Below are 19,854 nucleotides of genomic sequence, written 5' to 3' on the forward strand. Positions count from 1 at the left end.
CCATGCTTGGACTCTACTTGTAGCCGGAACCCAGGCGGGTCTGTTGGTCCTAGAACCATCTCCCTGTGACCTTCTGGTCTGGAGCTATGAACCCTAAAGGGTTTTGTGGGTCATTGAGCTGCCAGGATCAGCAGGGAGGTGGGGAACCCTTCCCAGAGGCGAAAAGAGGAGGGGCCGGCTACAATTTAAAAAGCTTGTGCCAGTGGTCATACCCTCACAGGAACCTGCTTCTTCTTATATGCCATATTTATCATTCATGTCATGTCTGCCTAACAAGCCTATCTTATCATATTGTCTGTATCTTTACGCTGCTGTACCTACAATTTACATCATTGTATCGTATATGTCCTCCTCGATTGTTGGGCTGTTGCCCGCATATTGTTCTTGTCTTTTCTATCATGCTTGTTGTGATAAATAAAGATTTGTTAAAAAAAAAGCTTGTGCCAGCATGCGGTCGTGTCTTTTCTCTGAAGGAGGGTCACATCGTGCCATGTGTTTAAAGGGATCTGCAACCTGCTGAAATCACTGCCCTCTATGTGAATACAGCTAAGAACTCATCACCACCCAAAAGGACTCCTATACCTGGTAAACTGACTTTTGTTCTGTTTAATCCTGTTTGTACCACGCCATCTGTATTTGTAACCTCAGACCACTGTATATATCCTTTTGTGTATAGTGTGTTGTCTAGTGAGCCCTTAAGGCGATTAAATATATAATTTAATATTGTGCTGTCTTGTATCCTGATCACGAATTCCCACGTCTGTGTTTCGGCCCAGTAATACGCTATCGCAGGTTAGTTTCTTACCCTATATAATCCCGTTAGCGGACCGGGCTTATATCAAACAAGAAACCGGTGGCAGTCTTCCCAGGCTGAGAACGCGCTGTTTCAATGGAGCAGTCAAAAGGATCTCTCAGCTTGTTGCCTCTCTGTGCCCGTGTGGACAGGAGGAGTCTGTGAAAACTGTACCAAGACTGACCATACCCGCTCCTCCCAGAGGGCGTAACGTCACGCCTTGGTAACCAGTGACCATACTGTATCTCGTGAGCTAGATGTAGTTGACGTCCGGCATCAGTCGGGGCACGGTATTCGTCACATATTGGTGGCAGCACAGTGGGATCGAGATACTAGTGTGTGTGAGTGTGAGACCCATACTCCCAGACATTAAAGACTACCAGCAGTAGCTTTTGCCCCTGGAGTCTTAAGATCAGCTCAACACTAGACAGTCTGAGTGCAAATACAATAAGGTGTGTATGTGCATCAGGTTGCAGTCTGTGTCAGTGATCATCAGTTGCCAGTGATCATCAATGAAGGCCAGTATCACAAGGAGCAAAGGAGATGGTCGATGCTATGAATGGTGGTGGGGAGGACACAGTCCAGATAGGGGGCCGAGAGGAGGTGGAAGGCAACTTTTTTCAAGGCGAGGGGGAGCACAGCCAAAGCTCCCCAAGGAGCCAATTGCCGGAGGTGAGGTCCGCAGTGGGCCTCACTCCACCTGCCCATCCCCCCAGCCAGGCAGGCTCGGCTGCTCTCCTACAGGCTGCCCTAGACCGTTCCCAGGCAGGAGACCAGGCTTCCTACGAGATACTCATGGCAGCTGCAGAGCGTCGCGAGCAAGCAGAAGCTGCAGAACGCCAGAAACAAGCAGCAGAGCATCGCGTGCATGCAGAGGCGGCAGAGCGTTGCGAGCAAGCAGAAGCTGCAGAACGTTGCGAGCAAGGACAGGCCGAGCGTGAGCATCAGCTACAAGTGCTCCAACTCCAGCAGCCCTCTCCAGCCCGATGTGAGTCTCCAGAGATCCGGATTCCCAAACTGTGGGTGGGGGACTTCCCCCTGCTGGACAAAGATGGGGACTTGGACACATTCTTGTTGGCGTTTGAGACGGCCTGCCATCAATACCAGCTTCCAGAGGACCAGTGGGTCCGATTCCTAACAATACGTCTCAGGGGAAAAGCCCTTGAAATCTTCGGGTACCTGCCCAGCGAGACCATCCTGAGCTATGAGGACATCAAGCAGGCTCTGGTCCGGCAGTACAACTTAACCCCTGAGTCATACCGGAAAAAGCTCAGAAGTTTGCAGCGGGGTCCTACCCAGAGCTGGGCCGATCACATGCGGGCCTTGCTGAGAGCGGTCGACCAATGGACCACGGGATTGGAGCTCACCACCGTCCAGCAGCTGAAGGAGCTCATTGCCACAGAGCAGTTCTTGTGGGATTGCCCGGAGGACCTCCAGCATTACCTCCGTGACCGGAAGCCAAAGGGGGCCTCTGCAACAGCAGCCCTGGCTGACAAATGCACCAATAACCGGACTTCAGAGGCCCTGAAACCTGTCGCCTGGCGAGGGGGTAAGACACACTCTGCCCCTACGCCCAAGTGGGCACCGGCCCCGGCTTCACTTTCCACATCGGTGGGGGAATACCAACTTTGCCACCTCTGTAAACAGCAAGGACACTTCAAGGCCATGTGTCCCCAGCGCCCGAGGGACCCGTCCCAGTCATTGACCCGGAAACCGTCCACTGTGTGGGGTGGTTGGAGGTCCCTTGACAATTTTCAACCGGTCACCGTGGGCCAGGCCGTGGCCATGGGACTTAGAGACACCGGCGCTGAGATGACTCTGGTACGGCATGAACTGATGGCACCCCATGATTTATTGCCTGGGAGATCCCTTACTGCCTCCGGGATTGGAGGAGTAGAATCGTCGCTGCTCGTCACCAAGGTCTATTTGGACTAGGGGGCCGGCCAAGGAGTAAGGGAGGTGGGGGTATCCTCAAATTTCCCTGCCAGTGTTTTGCTGGGGACGGACCTGGGGCGACTTGTGTCTAAGTACGTGGCCGCTGACACCCCGAGGTCCGATCCCCCAGAATGTGATGTCATGTCCACCCCTGTTAATACTGTTAATGTACCTAACATGCCTGTTGATGGGCGGGGGGGATGTAATGTGTGCCTCTCCTCTCAGTGGGGAGGGAGTCATTCACGCCAGCTGTGCTGAGGCCCCAGGGTGTGGCCAGCAAGCATGCTGGAACTTGTTGTCCTCAGGTGTGGCTACTAAGGGCACAAACGGGGGAGGAGGATGCAAACGAGGTCAAGCCTGTCCCAAAAGAAGTATGGCTCCTAGGTAAAGCATCAGTGCAGGGTTCCTCCACAACCGGTATGTTAGAGGGCCAGGTTAGTCCGTCTGGACCCGCGACTTGGTCGGAAGCCAAGGGGAAGCAGGCACTACCAGCGGTGGCACTCTAGACCATGCCTAGCAACCCTATTTTAAGCACAGGTAAAAGTAGGCAGTACATGGAACAAAAATGTGGAATTAAGGGGTAATTGAATACACAGTGAAAAGTTGAAATAGGGCCACCAAGGTGATATTAATCACCACAATCTAATACTCCAAAAAAACAAACAAAAAAAACAGTTATCCTTTAATGAAATTGGAATCAAACTTATGTTAAAACTCAAAAGAGTGTTCACATTTCTGTTCCTTTCAAAATCAACCAAAATGTGCAGCTTATCCATCTCATTTATTTTAACCCTTACTTCTACTTATAGAGAAGAAGTCACTGTATTTGAATTAGTTTTTATTGTTTGTATTTGATTTTAGGACTACATTTGTGTATCCACATAAACCCAATTGAGTGAGTGCCTGTCAAAATCTATTCTATTTCCAAAAATTTTCAGACAGGGTGTGTCTATTTGCACAGTGCACCCTATCCGTGACGATTAGTAGGAGAGCCCCCTTAAGACACTATATTATCTAATTTTTATTTTTTTTTCACCCAATTAAGGCTTAGCTCCCTACATATGGATAATAGACATTTGGAGTCATGTGGAAAGCCAACGTCTTAAGGTAGAATCATTCATGTTTGACACAGCAGCCAACATAAATGAATATCGATGTGAAAAAACCATGACTGATACATTTAGAGATTTAGAATCTCTTCTAATCAGACCGTTAAAGCAACGGTGGGAAATTAGATCACTGAAACATATTGATTGTAGAAAAATACTAAAAGGGCTTCTCTTAACTAAAACTCCAGCACAGGATTTATGGGACCCAGATTTCAACAAAGAAGGGAATAATACACTACATGAACAGTCTATAATGCTGATACAGCTAATTATTAAGAAAAGATGGCAAATATTAGAACAAACAACAATAAAAATAAATGAAATGAAAGAGATTATTGATAAATTCTTAAAAAATGAAGATTATGATATCTAGCAGCAGAGAGTATGTAAGAGTTTGGATAAGATTGAACAGGAAATTATAGAACAAAATGTGAAGAACCCTAAGTTCAATAGCAATACACGTCAGAAAAATGAGGATCATATGAGGATCATACCACTCAAGGGAAAACTAATAAAAAGAAAGAGACTGATAGAGCTTTGGAGATAGATCCAATTACACAACCCAAATTCTCAGTACCAGTGAATAACAGGTTTGAAACATTGGAGGAATTACATTTTTTAGACTGGACCCCACCCCATCACAAACCCCGCACTCGTAAGAGATGACCACAATCACCAGCACAAAAACAGAATCCAGGATCACCATTAAATCGCCAATACAATCTGAGACACAGACACTATTCCCAGGAGCAGAATTTCATAACACATCATCAACAGAGGACACAGGAATCAGTAAGTGCACCATATATAATGAAGGACAATCACACACAAAGGTATCAACACAAAACATGGACACACGAGGAAAGAAGAAGAAATTACGAAGGGGAGGGAGAAAGAAGAAAGGGAGGGAGAAAGAAGAAAAATACACGGATAGAGAATAACAAGATTGAAAAAGATTCCATTGTAAATTTAAATTCCACAAATCTCACGGAAGCACAAAGTATTTTATTAAACAAAGGGTTAAAATTTGCACCTACTAACAAACTCAATAAGTTTGACACCTATATAGGTGTAGAAAAAACTGTTAAAAAATTGTGTCTAAAAAGGTATTTTATGAAAGATTCAACTGTAAGAGGATCAGCAATAAAAGATAAATACTATCACACAGAATTGAGAAACAATTCTAAAAAATATCCTAGACAGAAAATTAGTGAAGAGTTAGCAACGTTCCGCCAATGTGTCGAATATGATATTCGGAAAATAGGGAATAAACAAAAAATTAGAAATAACAATTTAACAAAAAAAGAAATAGAGGCGATTAAGCAGTTACAAACACAAAAGGAGATTATAATCTGCCCCACCGATAAAGGCGGGGCTATCGTTATCCAAGATGTGAAAAAATATAATAGAGAATGTAACAATTAGAGGATGATACAACATATATATGAAATTGAAAAAAGATCCCACAGAAGAATACCATTCTAAACTGATACAGTTTTGTAATAAAGGCCTAGAACAAAAGATTTTATCAGAAGATAAATACAAATTCATATTCAATACACAATGACGCCTACCAGTTTTCTATTGTCTGCCCAAACTACATAAAAATAATCAGGATCCACCCGGACGTCCAATAATTTCCGGTGTACAGTAGGTTCATTAACAGCCAATTTATCTTTGTATATTGATAAATTGCTACAGCCAAGAGTGAAGAAAATACCTTCTTATGTGAAGGATACTACACAGATAATACAGTTAGTAGAACACCTTGATTTTGAATCACACTGGATTATAGGGACCCTGGATGTCCATTCCTTGTATACCATAATCAATCACAAGCAAGGGATAGAAGCTATGAGAACACAATCGATGACTGATGATGAACTCCCCTTGGAACAAATTAATTTTTTGGCAGAGGGAGTCGAATTCATATTAAATCATAACTATTTTTACTTTAAATCTGATTTTTATTTACAGATACAGGGTACTGCCATGGGCACCTGATTCGCCCCCAGTTATGCTAATTTATTTATGGCACATTGGGAAGAACAGACCATTATTCCAAGACTAGGGATGGACCTGATTGATCGACGATGTAATATTTATTTGGCAAAAAGATGAAAATTCACTCCAGGAATTCCTGAATGGGATTAATATTAATGTTTATAATTTGCAATTCAAATCAACCATTAGCAATCTTCAGTGGAATTCCTGGACCTTTAAATTACAATAGATAATTGGAAACTGATTTGTAATACTTATCACAAACCTATAGCTAGAAATAGTTTTATACTCTACACAAGTTGCCACCTCCCAGGGTGGCTTCTAAACATACCACAAGGACAATTTTGTAGAATTAAAAGAAACTGTACCCATGAACACCAATTTGAGGAGGAGGCTGAAAAAATGAGACAACAGTTCTTAATGAAGAAATATCCACCCACACTGATAGATACATCTCTAAATAGAACTCGCAACATGGATAGGCAATAATTTTTTGATAAGGACCATATAAAACAGAATGGTTTGGGTGATGAGACAATGAGAATTAGTTTACCCTACAATTATATTCAAAACATCATCAAAAAACACTGGCACTATATATTAAAATACAAAACGGTAGGCCCTTTGGTTCCTAGTACCCCCCTAAATAACATTCACAAAAGCGCCAAATTTGGGCTTAAAAGTAGCTCCATCTATAAAAATGAATCAGAAGAAACCACAATCCATGCAGAAATGGACCAATATGTCCCATTTTTACAGATGTGGGAAGTGTTCTAATTAGGGCTGCAGCTAACGATTATTTGAATAATCGATTAGTTGTCGATAATTTCATCGATTAATCGGGAAAAAACACCAAAATGGCAAAAAAAGGAGTTTATATGATTTTACTTGAAAAATTATGTTCAAAGGCCATAGTAAAACAAATTGTGAATTGCACTGTTATGGAGGGATTCTGTGGATGGCACTGTTATGGAGTGGTTCTGTGGATGGCACTGTTATGGAGGGGATCTGTGGATGGCATTTATGGAGGGGATCTGTGGATGGCACTGTTATTGGGGATCTGTGGATGACACTGTTATTGGGGACACTATGACCCTGGCTATTAGATTGGACAGATGTGTTAGGGAGAGACAGCGGGAACATTTCTTTCTTTCACAGACTGTCCCTAACCCTGAATCCATTCCAGTGGGACTCAGGGTAGAAGTGCCGACTGAAGAACCTGTGGAATTAGGTATGACCAGAAGGGAACAACGCCGACAACAGGGTACCTGCTTCTACTGTGGTGGCACTGATCATTGGGTCCATCAATGTCCTAAGATTCCTCCCTACGAAAGCTCATCCATTCCTGAGGGATCCAAAGCCAAGGTACTTTCTGTGGTGGTAAGAAAAAAGTTGCTGGTTCCCATTACTGTTGTTTTTGGGCCTAATAAGGGTTCAGGTAATGCTTTTATTGATTCCGGTTCTGCCGCTAGCTTTCTAGATCTAGGGTTCGCCCTACAAGTGGGAATACCAGTGTTAACCTTGCCCACTCCTATAAGTCTTGTAGCCATTGACTCTACTCCTTTGCGGGGAGGGGGGGGGTCACTTATTTCGCACCCCAGAGATAACTTTGTCCGTGGGAGTGTGTCATACTGAGAAATGCTCCCTATTCATACTGGAGAATTTGCCCGTTGAAGTGGTCTTAGGAATGCCATGGCTCCAAGTTCACAACCCGACCATCAACTGGGCAATGGGGGAATTAGAAAGGTGGGGTCCTAACTGTTCCTCTTGTGTATCCTTAGTGGTAGCGGGGGTTGCTTCTAGCCCTATGGCCATTCCTCCATATATTGAGGACTTCCGCAATGTTTTTTCTACCTCCGAGATCGAGAAACTTCCACCCTATAGGTCTTACGATTGTGCTATTGAGTTGGTGCCGGAATCCAGGTTTCCCAAAGGTCGTATTTTTAACTTGTCTGGACCGAAATGTGGTGCCATGAAAGATTATATTAGAGAGCCTAAGTAAGGGGCATATCAGACCATCTACTTCTCCTATGGGGGCTGGTTTCTTTTTTGTTCAAAAGGACAGTGACCTCAGACCCTGTATTGATTACAGACAATTGAACAAGATCACCGTTCGAAATCAATATTCCCTCGCTTTGATTCCTGACTTGTTCAATCAGGTTCTGGGAGCATCGTGGTTTTCTAAACTTGATTTAAGAGGAGCATATAACCTGATTCGTATCAAGGAGGGAGATGAGTGGAAAACTGCCTTCAATACTCCGGAGGGACATTTTGAGTACCTGGTAATGCCATTCGGACTCAGTAATGCCCCAGCAGTTTTTCAGAATTTTATGAATGACATCTTCAGGGAATTTATCGGCAGGTTTATGATTATTTATCTGGATGACATCCTTATTTTCTCTGCGGATTGGGATTCCCATATGTCCCATCTTAAACTTGTGCTCGAAGTTCTCAGAGAAAATAAGCTATCCGCCAAGTTCGAAAAATGTGTGTTTGGGGTACAAGAGATATTGTATCTGGGTTATGTTCTTATCCCTCACTCATTTAAGATGGATCCGGGGAAGGTGCGGGCTATCCTGGAGTGGGTGAGACCATCTTCCCTAAAGGCATTACAGCGTTTTTTGGGGTTTTCGAACTATTATAGAAAATGTATTTAAAAATTTTCTGTTATTGCCAAGCCGCTAACCGACCTAACCAAATAAGGGGCAGATCTTGTTAATTGGCCGACTGAGGCCATCGAAGCCTTTGAAAGCCTTAAGAAGTGCTTTAAAGATGCCCCAATCTTGATTCAGCCGGATCAGGAGAGACCTTTTGTGGTTGAAGTTGATGCTTCTGAGGATGGAGTGGGGGCAGTTGTTTCTCAGGGATCGCCTAAGCTCACCAATCTAAGACCCTGTGCTTTTTTTTCTCTTAAAGTTTCTTCTGAAAGGAATTATGACATTGGGAATCGTGAATTACTGGCCATTAAGTGGGCATTTGAGGAATGGAGACACTTTTTTGAGGGGGCCAAACACTGTGTCACGGTTCTCACTGATCATAAAAATCTATTGTTCCTTGAGTCCGCTAAACGTCTCAATCCTAGGCAAGCCAGGTGGGCTTTGTTCTTTACTAGGTTTAACTGCTCTATCACTTTCAGACCAGGAAGTAAGAATGTTAAGGCTGATGCCTTATCTCGAAGTTTTTGTGCCTTCCAACCTCCTGACACGCCTCCTGAACCCATCTTACCGGCTAACATCATCATAGCATCGGTGTCTGCTGACCTCTCTTCGGAGATTAAATCTGCACAACATCTCGCTCCTGCACGAACACCCACAGATAAGTTATTTGTTCCGGGCCATTTCCGTCTCCGACTTCTGGGTGAGTGCCATGATTCTGTGGTCATCCTGGTGTTGAAGCCACTAAGGAATTGGTATCTAGAACCTTCTGGTGGCCTACATTATTTAGGGACATCAGTTCGTATGTGTCCGCCTGCGAGATATGTGCAAGGTCCAAAACTCCTGCGGGTGAGTTGCTACTACTACCTACACCGAGTAGACCTTGGTCACACATCTCTATGGATTTCATCACTGACTTGCCACCCTCCGAAGGAAAGTCAGTGATCTGGGTAGTGGTAGACAGATTCAGCAAAATGGTACATTTTGTTCCTCTAAGTAAACTCCCTAGTGCCAAGACTTTGGCTTCCTTGTTTATTGATCACATTGTTCGGTATCATGGAATTCCTGAGAATGTTGTCTCTGACAGGGGTGTCCAATTCGTTTCCAGATTCTGGAAAGCCTTTTGCCAGAGATGTGAAATTTCACTGTCCTTTTCGTCGGCCTTTCATCCTGAGACTAATGGGCAGACGGAACGCTTGAATCAGGCTGTCGAACAATTCCTTAGGTGCTATATCTCTGACAACCAACATCTGTGGGTGAAGTACATTCCATTGGCGGAGTTTGCCATTAACAATCGGGTGAACTCATCCACAGGGGTATCTCCGTTTTACTGCAATCTAGGGTTTCATCCTCGTTTTGGTTCTTGTTCTTCCGTGGCTTTGCCTAATCCTGAGGCGGATGTGGTTACTTCAGAACTATGCACAGTCTGGGCCCAGGTTCAGTCGAACCTGGAGAAAGCCTAGGAGGTTCAGAAAAAGCAAGCTAATAGGAAACGCACTAAGGGAGCTAATTTTGAGGTCGGTGTGGCTATCCACCAAAAATCTGTCCTTAAAATGGGTGTCTAGGAAATTTGCTCCACGCTTTATAGGACCATATGAAATACTTGACATTGTTAACCCGGTATCTTTTAAGCTGAAACTACCAGACACGTTTCGAATTCATGATGTGTTCCATAAATCTTTGCTCAAAAAGTACGTTTCGCTGTTGTTCCTCCACAGGAATCTCCATCTCCGGGGGAGGTTAACGGTCAAGATGAATTTGTTGTTTCTAGGATCATTGATGTTAGGAAGGTCCGAAACTCACTGCAATACCTGGTTCATTGGAAGGGTTTTGGACCTGAAGAAAGGTCCTGGATACCTGCTCATAGAATACACGCTGATAGGTTGATTAAGAGGTTTCATCTTGAAAACCCAGGGAAGCCGTCTCCACTGTCCTTGGGTCCTGAGGCCCCTCGTGAAGGGGGAGGTACTGTCACAGGGCGCCGGCGACGCAATCTTCCTGCGCTGCGCTGCCGGCGTCCTGTCTCTCTCCCTGAGCAGCGACGCATGCTGCGTCCCCGTCTCCCAGGTAACAGGGGGCAGAGCGGACCCGACTGCACTCCTGCTGTCTGTGCGGTCGGCGTCCTCTGTTCCCCTGGCAACAGTATCAGGCTGAGCACCAAGCTGGCCACTCGGTGCTCGGCTTCTGTGTCTGAGCGGGTCATGTGACGCTGGCCACGTCACATGACCTTAGCCTTTCACTATTTATACAGGCAGCCTGCTGGCCACAGGTTGCCTGCGATTTTGGTCCTGTGCCTAACTGCTATTACTCTGTGCTTCTGCTACTCTGGATTTTGACCCTTGGGCTTTGTTCCTGACCCGACCTCACCTTCCCTTGTGTACTGATGTGACCTCCAGGTTTGACCCTCGGCTTGTACTCTGACCCATCCTTGCTATTCCTTGTGTACTGACGTGACATCCTGGTTTGACCCTAGGCGTGTTTGTTTACCGTCCTTGTTACCCCTGCTCGCCTACGTTAGTGTTGATCTCTGGCATTTCAGTATTGCTCCTGACACTTTACGTGACTTCGGATCCATCTGCAGGGTTCCCTCCTACTGCCTCTGCCTGGCTTATTCTGTCTCTGTCCGCTCTGCCTCTCTGCACTTATAGAGGTTAGGGACCGTCGCCCAGTTACGCCCCGTCGCCTAGGACAGGTAGTGTAAGTAGGCAGGGACAGAGGCGTGGGTGGCAGCTAGTGGGTGCACTTCCTCTTCCCCACTCCCTAGTGCATGACAGAATCGCAGGCCTTCTCTCCCTATGGATCCCCTGCAGAGCCTTACTGACCATGTCCAGAACCTGGCGCAGATTGTGCAGAATTTGAGGGAGAGATTACAACTCCAAGAATCCGCTCAATCTCTCCCTACTTCTGATCTACCTGTACTTCAGGCAGAACCCCATGTGAAACTGCCTGAAAGATTTTCTGGGGACCGCAAGTGTTTTTTGACCTTCAAGGAGGGTTGTAAATTATACTTCCGCCTGCGTCCCATTTCGTCTGGGTCCGAGCCGCAAAGGGTGGGAATTGTTATTTCCCTCTTACAAGTGGACCCTCAAGAGTGGGCGTTTTCTTTGCCTTCCGACTCTGTGTCTTAGGTCGGTTGATGCATTTTTTCAGGCCCTAGGGGTCCTTTATGATGAACCTGACAGAGCATCCGTAGCTGAGTCCCAGCTTAAGTCCCTAGTCCAGGGTGATCGGCCGGTAGAGGATTACTGCACTCAGTTTCGTAAATGGTGCGTTCCTTCTGGCTGGAATGAACCGGCGCTCAAAAGTCAGTTCAGGTCCGGACTCTCTGAGAAACGTAAGGATATGCTGGTGTGTTATCCCTGTCCCGAGTCCTTAGAGGACACTATGACCCTGGCTATTAGATTGGACAGACGTGTTAGGGAGAGACAGCGGGAACATTTCTTTCTTTCACAGACTGACCCTAACACTGAATCCATTCCAGTGGGACTCGGGGTGGAAGTGCTGACTGAAGAACCTGTGGAATTAGGTATGACCAGAAGGGAACAACGCCGACAACAAGGTACCTGCTTCTACTGTGGTGGCACTGATCATTGGGTCCGTCAATGTCCTAAGATTCCTCCCTCCGAAAGCTTATCCATTCCTGAGGGATCCAAAGCCAAGGTACTTCCTGTGGTGGTAAGAAAAAAGTTGCTGGTTCCCATTACTGTTGTTTTTGGGCCTAATAAGGGTTCAGGTAATGCTTTTATTGATTCCGGTTCTACCGCTAACTTTCTAGATCTATGGTTCGCCCTACAAGTGGGAATACCGGTGTTAACCATGTCCACTCCTATAAGTCTTGTAGCCATTCCTTCTCCCAGGTAACAGGGGGCGGAGCAGACCCGATTGCACTCCTGTTGTCTGTGCGGTTGGCATCCTCCGTTCCCCTGGCAACAGTATCAGGCTGAGCACCGAGCTGGCCACTCGGTGCTCGGCTTCTGTGTCTGAGCGGGTCATGTGACGCTGGCCACGTCACATGACCTTAGGCTTTCACTATTTATACAGGCAGCATGCTGGCGACAGGTTGCCTGCGATTTTGGTTCTGTGCCTAACTGCTATTACTCTGTGCTTCTGCTACTCTGGATTTTGACCCTTGGCTTTTGTTCCTGACCCAACCTCGCCTACCCTTGTGTACTGACGTGACCTCCAGGTTTACCCTCGGCTTGTACTCTGACCCGTTTTTGCTATTCCTTGTGTACTGACGTGACATCCTGGTTTGACCATAGACGTGTTTGTTTACCGTCCTTGTTACCCCTGCTCGCCTACGATAGTGTTGATCTCTGGCATTTCAGTATTGCTCCTGACACTTTACGTGACTTCGGATCCATCTGCAGGGTTCCCTCCTACTGCCTCTGCCTGGCTATATTCTGTCTCTGTCCGCTCTGCCTCTCTGCACTTATAGAGGTTAGGGACCGTCGCCCAGTTACGCCCTGTCACCTAGGACGGGTAGTGTAAGTAGGCAGGGACAGAGGCGTGGGTGGCAGCTAGTGGGTGCACTTCCTCTTCCCCACTCCCTAGTGCATGACAGTATGACAACTACACAATCCCAATTCCAATCTGGGATCTAGTTCGGAGTTTGGATGAATCCCAAGTTTACTATTTAAAGGATCAAACGAAATGGAGGCCCCTACCACTTAGGAAGGAACCAGTTAAGGTTCCGAAACGCGTTTTGTAAAGCTGGGGACCTTCCAGATTATGATACATGCATTGATTGGATCCAAGTAATCAATATAGCGCTCCATAAGGACTCATACCTTTCTTCCTGGAAGATACTTGTGTTGTAGAAATATTTTGCGACCGCGCTCAGGTTACCACTTGTACTACGCTATCGGCAACATCTATATTGACACCTAACCACGTGGAAAGCTGTGTTCTCATACCAGCAATATCAGCAATGTCTCTTGTCCACGTGGGACGCCGAGCCTCGCAGCCACAGTGCAGAGGGGACGTGCTAAATCCTAGAGTTGCGGCGCTCCTAATGAGGAGAAATAATGGAGGTGAGTTACATCAGTGCCGGAGACCACGTGAGACGCCACGCCGAAGCACAAGGCTCTGCTCCTCACACTGAAACCTCAGAATTGTAAGTAACTGCTGATAACTATCTATTCATGATGAAATTGTGTGATTGCCATAACTAAAGAGAACTGATCGTGATGTGAATATCCAGCTAGATACCTAAGTGGAACATGCATACACGCTCTGCTTTACAATCATATTTATCTGAATTGCGAGCATTACTCTAAGTCCAATGTGAATACTTACCTATGCACCAAGGAACCCTGAATTGAGATATATCATCTCACTAGAGTGACAATATAACTATTGGGATTTCTTATTATATGGTATAGTGACCTTACCGGATATTCCAGTGGATTAGCTGAACATTTTGGTTGATTTTGGGAGGAACAGATATGCGTTTTTTAAATAAAAGGTGAACACTTTTTTGAGTTTTAATGTAAGTTTGATCCTAATTTGATTATAGGTGGACCATCTCATTTATTTTAATCCTTACTTCTACTTATAGAGAAGAAGTCACTGTATTTTAATTAGTTTTTATTGTTTGTATTTAATTTTAGGAATAAATTTGTGTATCCACATGAACCCAAGTGAGTGAGTGCCTGTCAAAATCTATTCTATTTCCCAAAATTTTCAGACAGGGTGTGTCTATTTTCACAGTGCACCCTATCCCTGACGATTAGTTCTAGTTATTTGCTATTTATTTAGACGTTAGGTTGTCGAATATGGCACCATGCCATTATAGTCAGTGGGGCTGGCGGGCCTTGCGGTAGCTACGGCAAGACTATTTTTCGCCGAAGCCTACTGGAACTCATAACGTTAGTGTGAAAGAAGCATAAGGCTACATCAAAAATTGACACTTTTAGCACCAATGAAAGTCTATGGGGCTATTCACATGGCAATTTTTTTTATCGGCCAGTGAATAGCCAGCGTCAAAAAAATAGGATGGCCAGATGGACCCCATTGAAATCAATGGCGCCATTATTAATCGCCACTTAGACAGGAGTACACCCATCTAACAACCATTAACCACCTCCGGACCGCTGTACGCACAGACGCGTCCTGGAGGTGGTTGTTTCATTCCGGGTGGACGCGCCGGCGCGTCTTCTCGCGAGACGCGAGATTTCGGTCTCAGCCGGCCCGCGCATGCGCATCGCGGGCCGGCAAAAGTTCGAGGAGAGTTGCATCAGCAACCTGCCAGCCAATGATCGTCGCTGGCAGGTTGCTGATTTTTAAAAAATCGAATCACAAGCCAGATAACAGATCATATTAGTAAATATGATCTGTTATATGGCTTCTCTGCTCCTCTGCTGGTCCTTTTCGTCGGTTGGATCCAGCAGAGAAGCAGACATCACTGTGAGTACACACAAAACACTGCCCTTAGCCCCTGATCACCATCCATCACCCCCATCATCCAAATTAACCCCTTGATCGCCCCCTGTCAATCACTTAGTGAAAGACAAAAAGTGATCAGTGTAAACTGACACTTTTTTTTTTCACTAGTATTGGCTGTTAGGTTTTAGGGATAGTTTAGGCCCCTTGGTAGGTAGTTAGCGTCAGTTAGCGCCCACCCCACCGCACCGCAGTCACTTTTATTCGCTGATTAGCGTATCGCTAATCAGCATTTGTACTTTTATAGTATCTGTAAGTGATCAAAACTGATCACGGTCAGATCTATAATAGTATTAGTGTCACTTTAGTTCGCCCTCCACCCAAAACGCAGTGTTTGCCCGATCAGGCCTGATCGGTCGCCCACACGTGCGTTCACCCACGCCCGCCCCACCGCAGTGACAAAAAATTATTATTTTTTGATCACTGCACATTCACTTTACACGCACTGCGGCGATAAAAAAATCAGTTTTGATATTTTTTATCAACCGCAGCGGCCTCCGGTACTTCGCTAGCCTCCCCTTTGTAAGACAGGTTTGCTTTTTTTCTTGGGTAGTCTCAGGGAATACCCCTAAATTTAGTAGTCCAAAATGTCAAACAGGGGGTATTCTTCTGAAGAGGCCTACAGGATTCTGACCCAGTCGGATGAGGAGTGGGAACCCTCATCTGACGAATCTAGCGGGTCAGAATATGAACCTGTGGAAAGCAGTGGCTCTCTGACCCAAAGTTCGGACGAGGAGGTGGAGGTCCCTGGCAGCACCAGGCGTACCCGGCCCCGTGTCGCTAGACCACAGGTTACGCAGGATCCGTTTCAAGAGCAGCAGAGTGGGGCTGTCGCTGCCGGATCACGTGGTGAGGCATACACCAGCAGCGCAGCCCTTCCTGGACCTAGTACCAGCACTGCCGTACAACCTGGTGAAGTAGCGAGCACCAGAAGGGCAGTTGAAGCTGGTACGGTGGCACGTGCAGTAGTTACCCCGTCGCAGCCACCGCGCAGACAGGCCCGTAGACCCCCTAGAGTCCCTGAGGTGCTGGCAAACCCTGATTGGCAGTCACCAACTTCAGCCGCACCTGTAGTTCCCCCTTTCACCGCCCAGTCTGGAGTTCGGGTTGAGACGGCTCAAATCGGTTCGGCCCTGGGATTTTTTGAGCTGTTCTTGACTGCGGAGCTCTTGGACTTAGTCGTGGCAGAAACAAATCGGTATGCCACACAATTTATAACCGCAAACCCGGAAAGCTATTATGCCCAGCCTTTCCGGTGGAAACCAGTCCAAGTTTCCGAAATTAAAATTTTTCTGGGCCTTCTCCTCAACATGGGCCTGACAAAAAAGCATGAATTGCGGTCATATTGGTCAACGCACCCAATTCATCACATGCCCATGTTCTCTGCTGCTATGTCCAGGACACGATTTGAGACCATCCTGCGTTTTCTGCATTTTAGCGACAACACCACCTCCCGTCCCAGAGGCCACCCAGCTTTTGACCGGCTCCACAAAATTCGGCCCCTCATAGACCATTTCAACCAGAAATTTGCAGATTTGTATACCCCTGAGCAAAACATCTGCGTAGACGAGTCCCTAATACATTTTACCGGGCGCCTTGGCTTCAAACAATACATCCCAAGCAAGCGTGCCCGGTATGGGGTCAAATTGTATAAGCTCTGTGAAAGGGCCACAGGCTATACCCACAAATTTCGGATCTATGAGGGAAAAGATCAGACCCTGGAGCCGGTCGGTTGCCCTGACTACCTGGGGAGCAGTGGGAAGACAGTCTGGGACTTGGTGTCACCCTTATTCGGCAAGGGGTACCATCTTTATGTGGACAATTTTTACACAAGTGTGGCCCTCTTTAGGCATTTGTTTCTAGAACGGATTTGCGCCTGTGGCACCGTGCGACCTAGTCGCGTGGGCTTCCCCCAACGGCTTGTAACCACCCGTCTTGCAAGGGGGGAGAGGGCTGCCTTGTGTAACGAAGAACTGCTCGCGGTGAAATGGAGAGACAAGCGTGACGTTTACATGCTCTCCTCCATTCACGCAGACACGACAATCCAAATTGAAAGGGCAACCCGTGTCATTGAAAAGCCCCTCTCAGTCCACGACTATAATGCGCTCATGGGAGGGGTGGACTTCAATGACCAGATGTTGGCTCCCTATTTAGTTTCCCGCAGAACCAGACGCTGGTATAAGAAGGTGTCTGTATATTTAATTCAATTGGCGCTGTACAATAGTTTTGTTCTCTACAGTAAGGCTGGGAGAACACGATCCTTCCTCAAATTCCAGGAAGAGATCATCGAGAACCTCCTGTATCCAGAAGGTTCCGTGGCCCCATCCACCAGTGTAGTTAGCCGTCTACACGAGCGACATTTCCCCAGTGTCGTTGCTGGTACCTCAACCCAACCGCCACCCCGAAAAAAATGTCGTGTCTGTAGCAGGAGTGGAATAAGGCGTGACACCCGCTATTTCTGTCCTGACTGCCCTGACCACCCTGCCCTATGCTTAGGTGAGTGTTTCCGGAAGTACCACACACAGGTACACCTAGCATAGGGATTGCATCTCACAGGACAGGCACACAGGGCTATTAGGGCCCATTCACTCACAGCTGCTGCAAACCTCTCCTTTCACCTGGGATAAAGTGCATAACGTACTTCGCCACATCTTTGGGCGATTTGCGCTTTGCACATTGTCCCATGGGGAAGGAGAGGTTTGTTCTATAAAGGTAAAAAAAACTAAACAAAAAAAAAATTACCGGTAAGTAAAAAAGTTAAAAAAAGTTAAAAAAAGTTAATATGTTCTGTTCTAAAGTTAATAAAGTTATTGCTTTGCGGCCTGGTTTTTTCTTTTTTGTTTTGTTTTTTTTACCTTTCAGGTGGACCAACCGATCGACCAGCTGCAGCACTGATGTGCATTCGGACAGAAGCATTGCGCTGCTGTCAGATTACACGCAAGTCGGTGTATGCGGCGCTGCAAGACGAGATTTCTCCTCTGCAGTAAAAGATATGTTTGCCGAGGCATATGAGCTGAGGAGGTGGCGGTGTTCATATACTTTGGCAAACACTTTGTATATATAAAAAAAAAAATCCCGGCAATGATTTATTCATCCACATCGATTGATGTGAATGGAGAAATCGGGTTTGCCAGGGCATACGAGCTAAGTGGGCATGGATGTTGGGCGGAGCTCCTATGTCCTGGCAGACGCCTTTCCCCTCCTTTTTCTTTTTTTTTGGCAGAGATTTTTTCATCCACATTGATCGATGCGAATGAAGAAATCTGTGCCGTTCATTTTTTTCTTTCAGCCCAGAGGCTGAACGGAAAAAAAAATCTCATTACCTGTATGCTCAATATAAGGAGAATAGCAGAAACTCCTAATGCTGGGCATACATGTAATGATTGCGGAGACCCTCAAATGCCAGGGCAGTACAAACACCCCACAAATAACACCATTTTGGAAAGAAGACACCCCAAGGTATTCGCTGAGGGGCATATTGAGTCCATGAAAGATTGAAATTTTTGTCCCAAGTTAGCGGAAAGGGAGACTTTGTGAGAAAAAAAATTTAAAAAATCAATTTCCGCTAACTTGGGCCAAAATTTTTTTTTTTCTATGAACTCGCCATGCCCCTCATTGAATACCTTGGGGTGTCTTCTTTCCAAAATGGGGTCACATGTGGGGTATTTATACTGCCCTGGCATTTTAGGGGCCCCAAAGCGTGAGAAGAAGTCTGGTATCCAAATGTCTAAAAATGCCCTCCTAAAAGGAATTTGGGCCCCTTTGCCCACCTAGGCTGCAAAAAAGTGTCACACATGTGGTATCTCCGTATTCAGTAGAAGTTGGTGAATGTGTTTTGGGGTGTCATTTTACATATACCCATGCTGGGTGAGATAAATATCTTGGTCAAATGACAACTTTGTATAAAAAAATGGGAAAAGTTGTCTTTTGCCAAGATATTTCTCTCACCCAGCATGGGTATATGTAAAATGACACCACAAAACACATTCCCCAACTTCTCCCGAGTACAGCGATACCAGATGTGTGACACTTTTTTGCAGCCTAGGTGGGCAAAGGGGCCCACATTCCAAAGAGCACCTTTCGGATTTCACAGGTCATTTACCTACTTACCACACATTAGGGCCCCTGGAAAATGCCAGGGCAGTATAACTACCCCACAAGTGACCCTATTTTGTAAAGAAGACACCCCAAGGTATTCCGTGAGGGGCATGGCGAGTTCCTAGAATTTTTTATTTTTTGTCACAAGTTAGTGGAAAATGATGATTTTTTTTTTTTTTTTTTTTTTCATACAAAGTCTCATATTCCACTAACTTGTGACAAAAAATAAAAACTTCCATGAACTCACTATGCCCATCAGCGAATACCTTGGGGTCTCTTCTTTCCAAAATGGGGTCACTTGTGGGGTAGTTATACTGCCCTGGCATTCTAGGGGCCCAAATGTGTGGTAAGGAGTTTGAAATCAAATTCAGTAAAAAATGACGAGTGAAATCCGAAAGGTGCTCTTTGGAATATGGGCCCCTTTGCCCACCTAGGCTGCAAAAAAGTGTCACACATCTGGTATCTCCGTACTCAGGAGAAGGTGGGGAATGTGTTTTGGGGTGTCATTTTATATATACCCATGCTGGGTGAGAGAAATATCTTGGCAAAAGACAACTTTTCCCATTTTTTTATACAAAGTTGTCATTTGACCAAGATATTTATCTCACCCAGCATGGGTATATGTAAAAAGACACCCCAAAACACATTCCTCAACTTCTCCTGAGTACGGGGATACCAGATGTGTGACACTTTTTTGCAGCCTAGGTGGGCAAAGGGGCCCATATTCCAAAGAGCACCTTTCGGATTTCACAGGTCAATTTTTACTGAATTTGATTTCAAACTCCTTACCACACATTTGGGCCCCTAGAATGCCAGG

Source organism: Bufo bufo, chromosome 2, assembly GCF_905171765.1.
Source record: "Bufo bufo chromosome 2, aBufBuf1.1, whole genome shotgun sequence".
Taxonomy (NCBI): domain Eukaryota; kingdom Metazoa; phylum Chordata; class Amphibia; order Anura; family Bufonidae; genus Bufo; species Bufo bufo.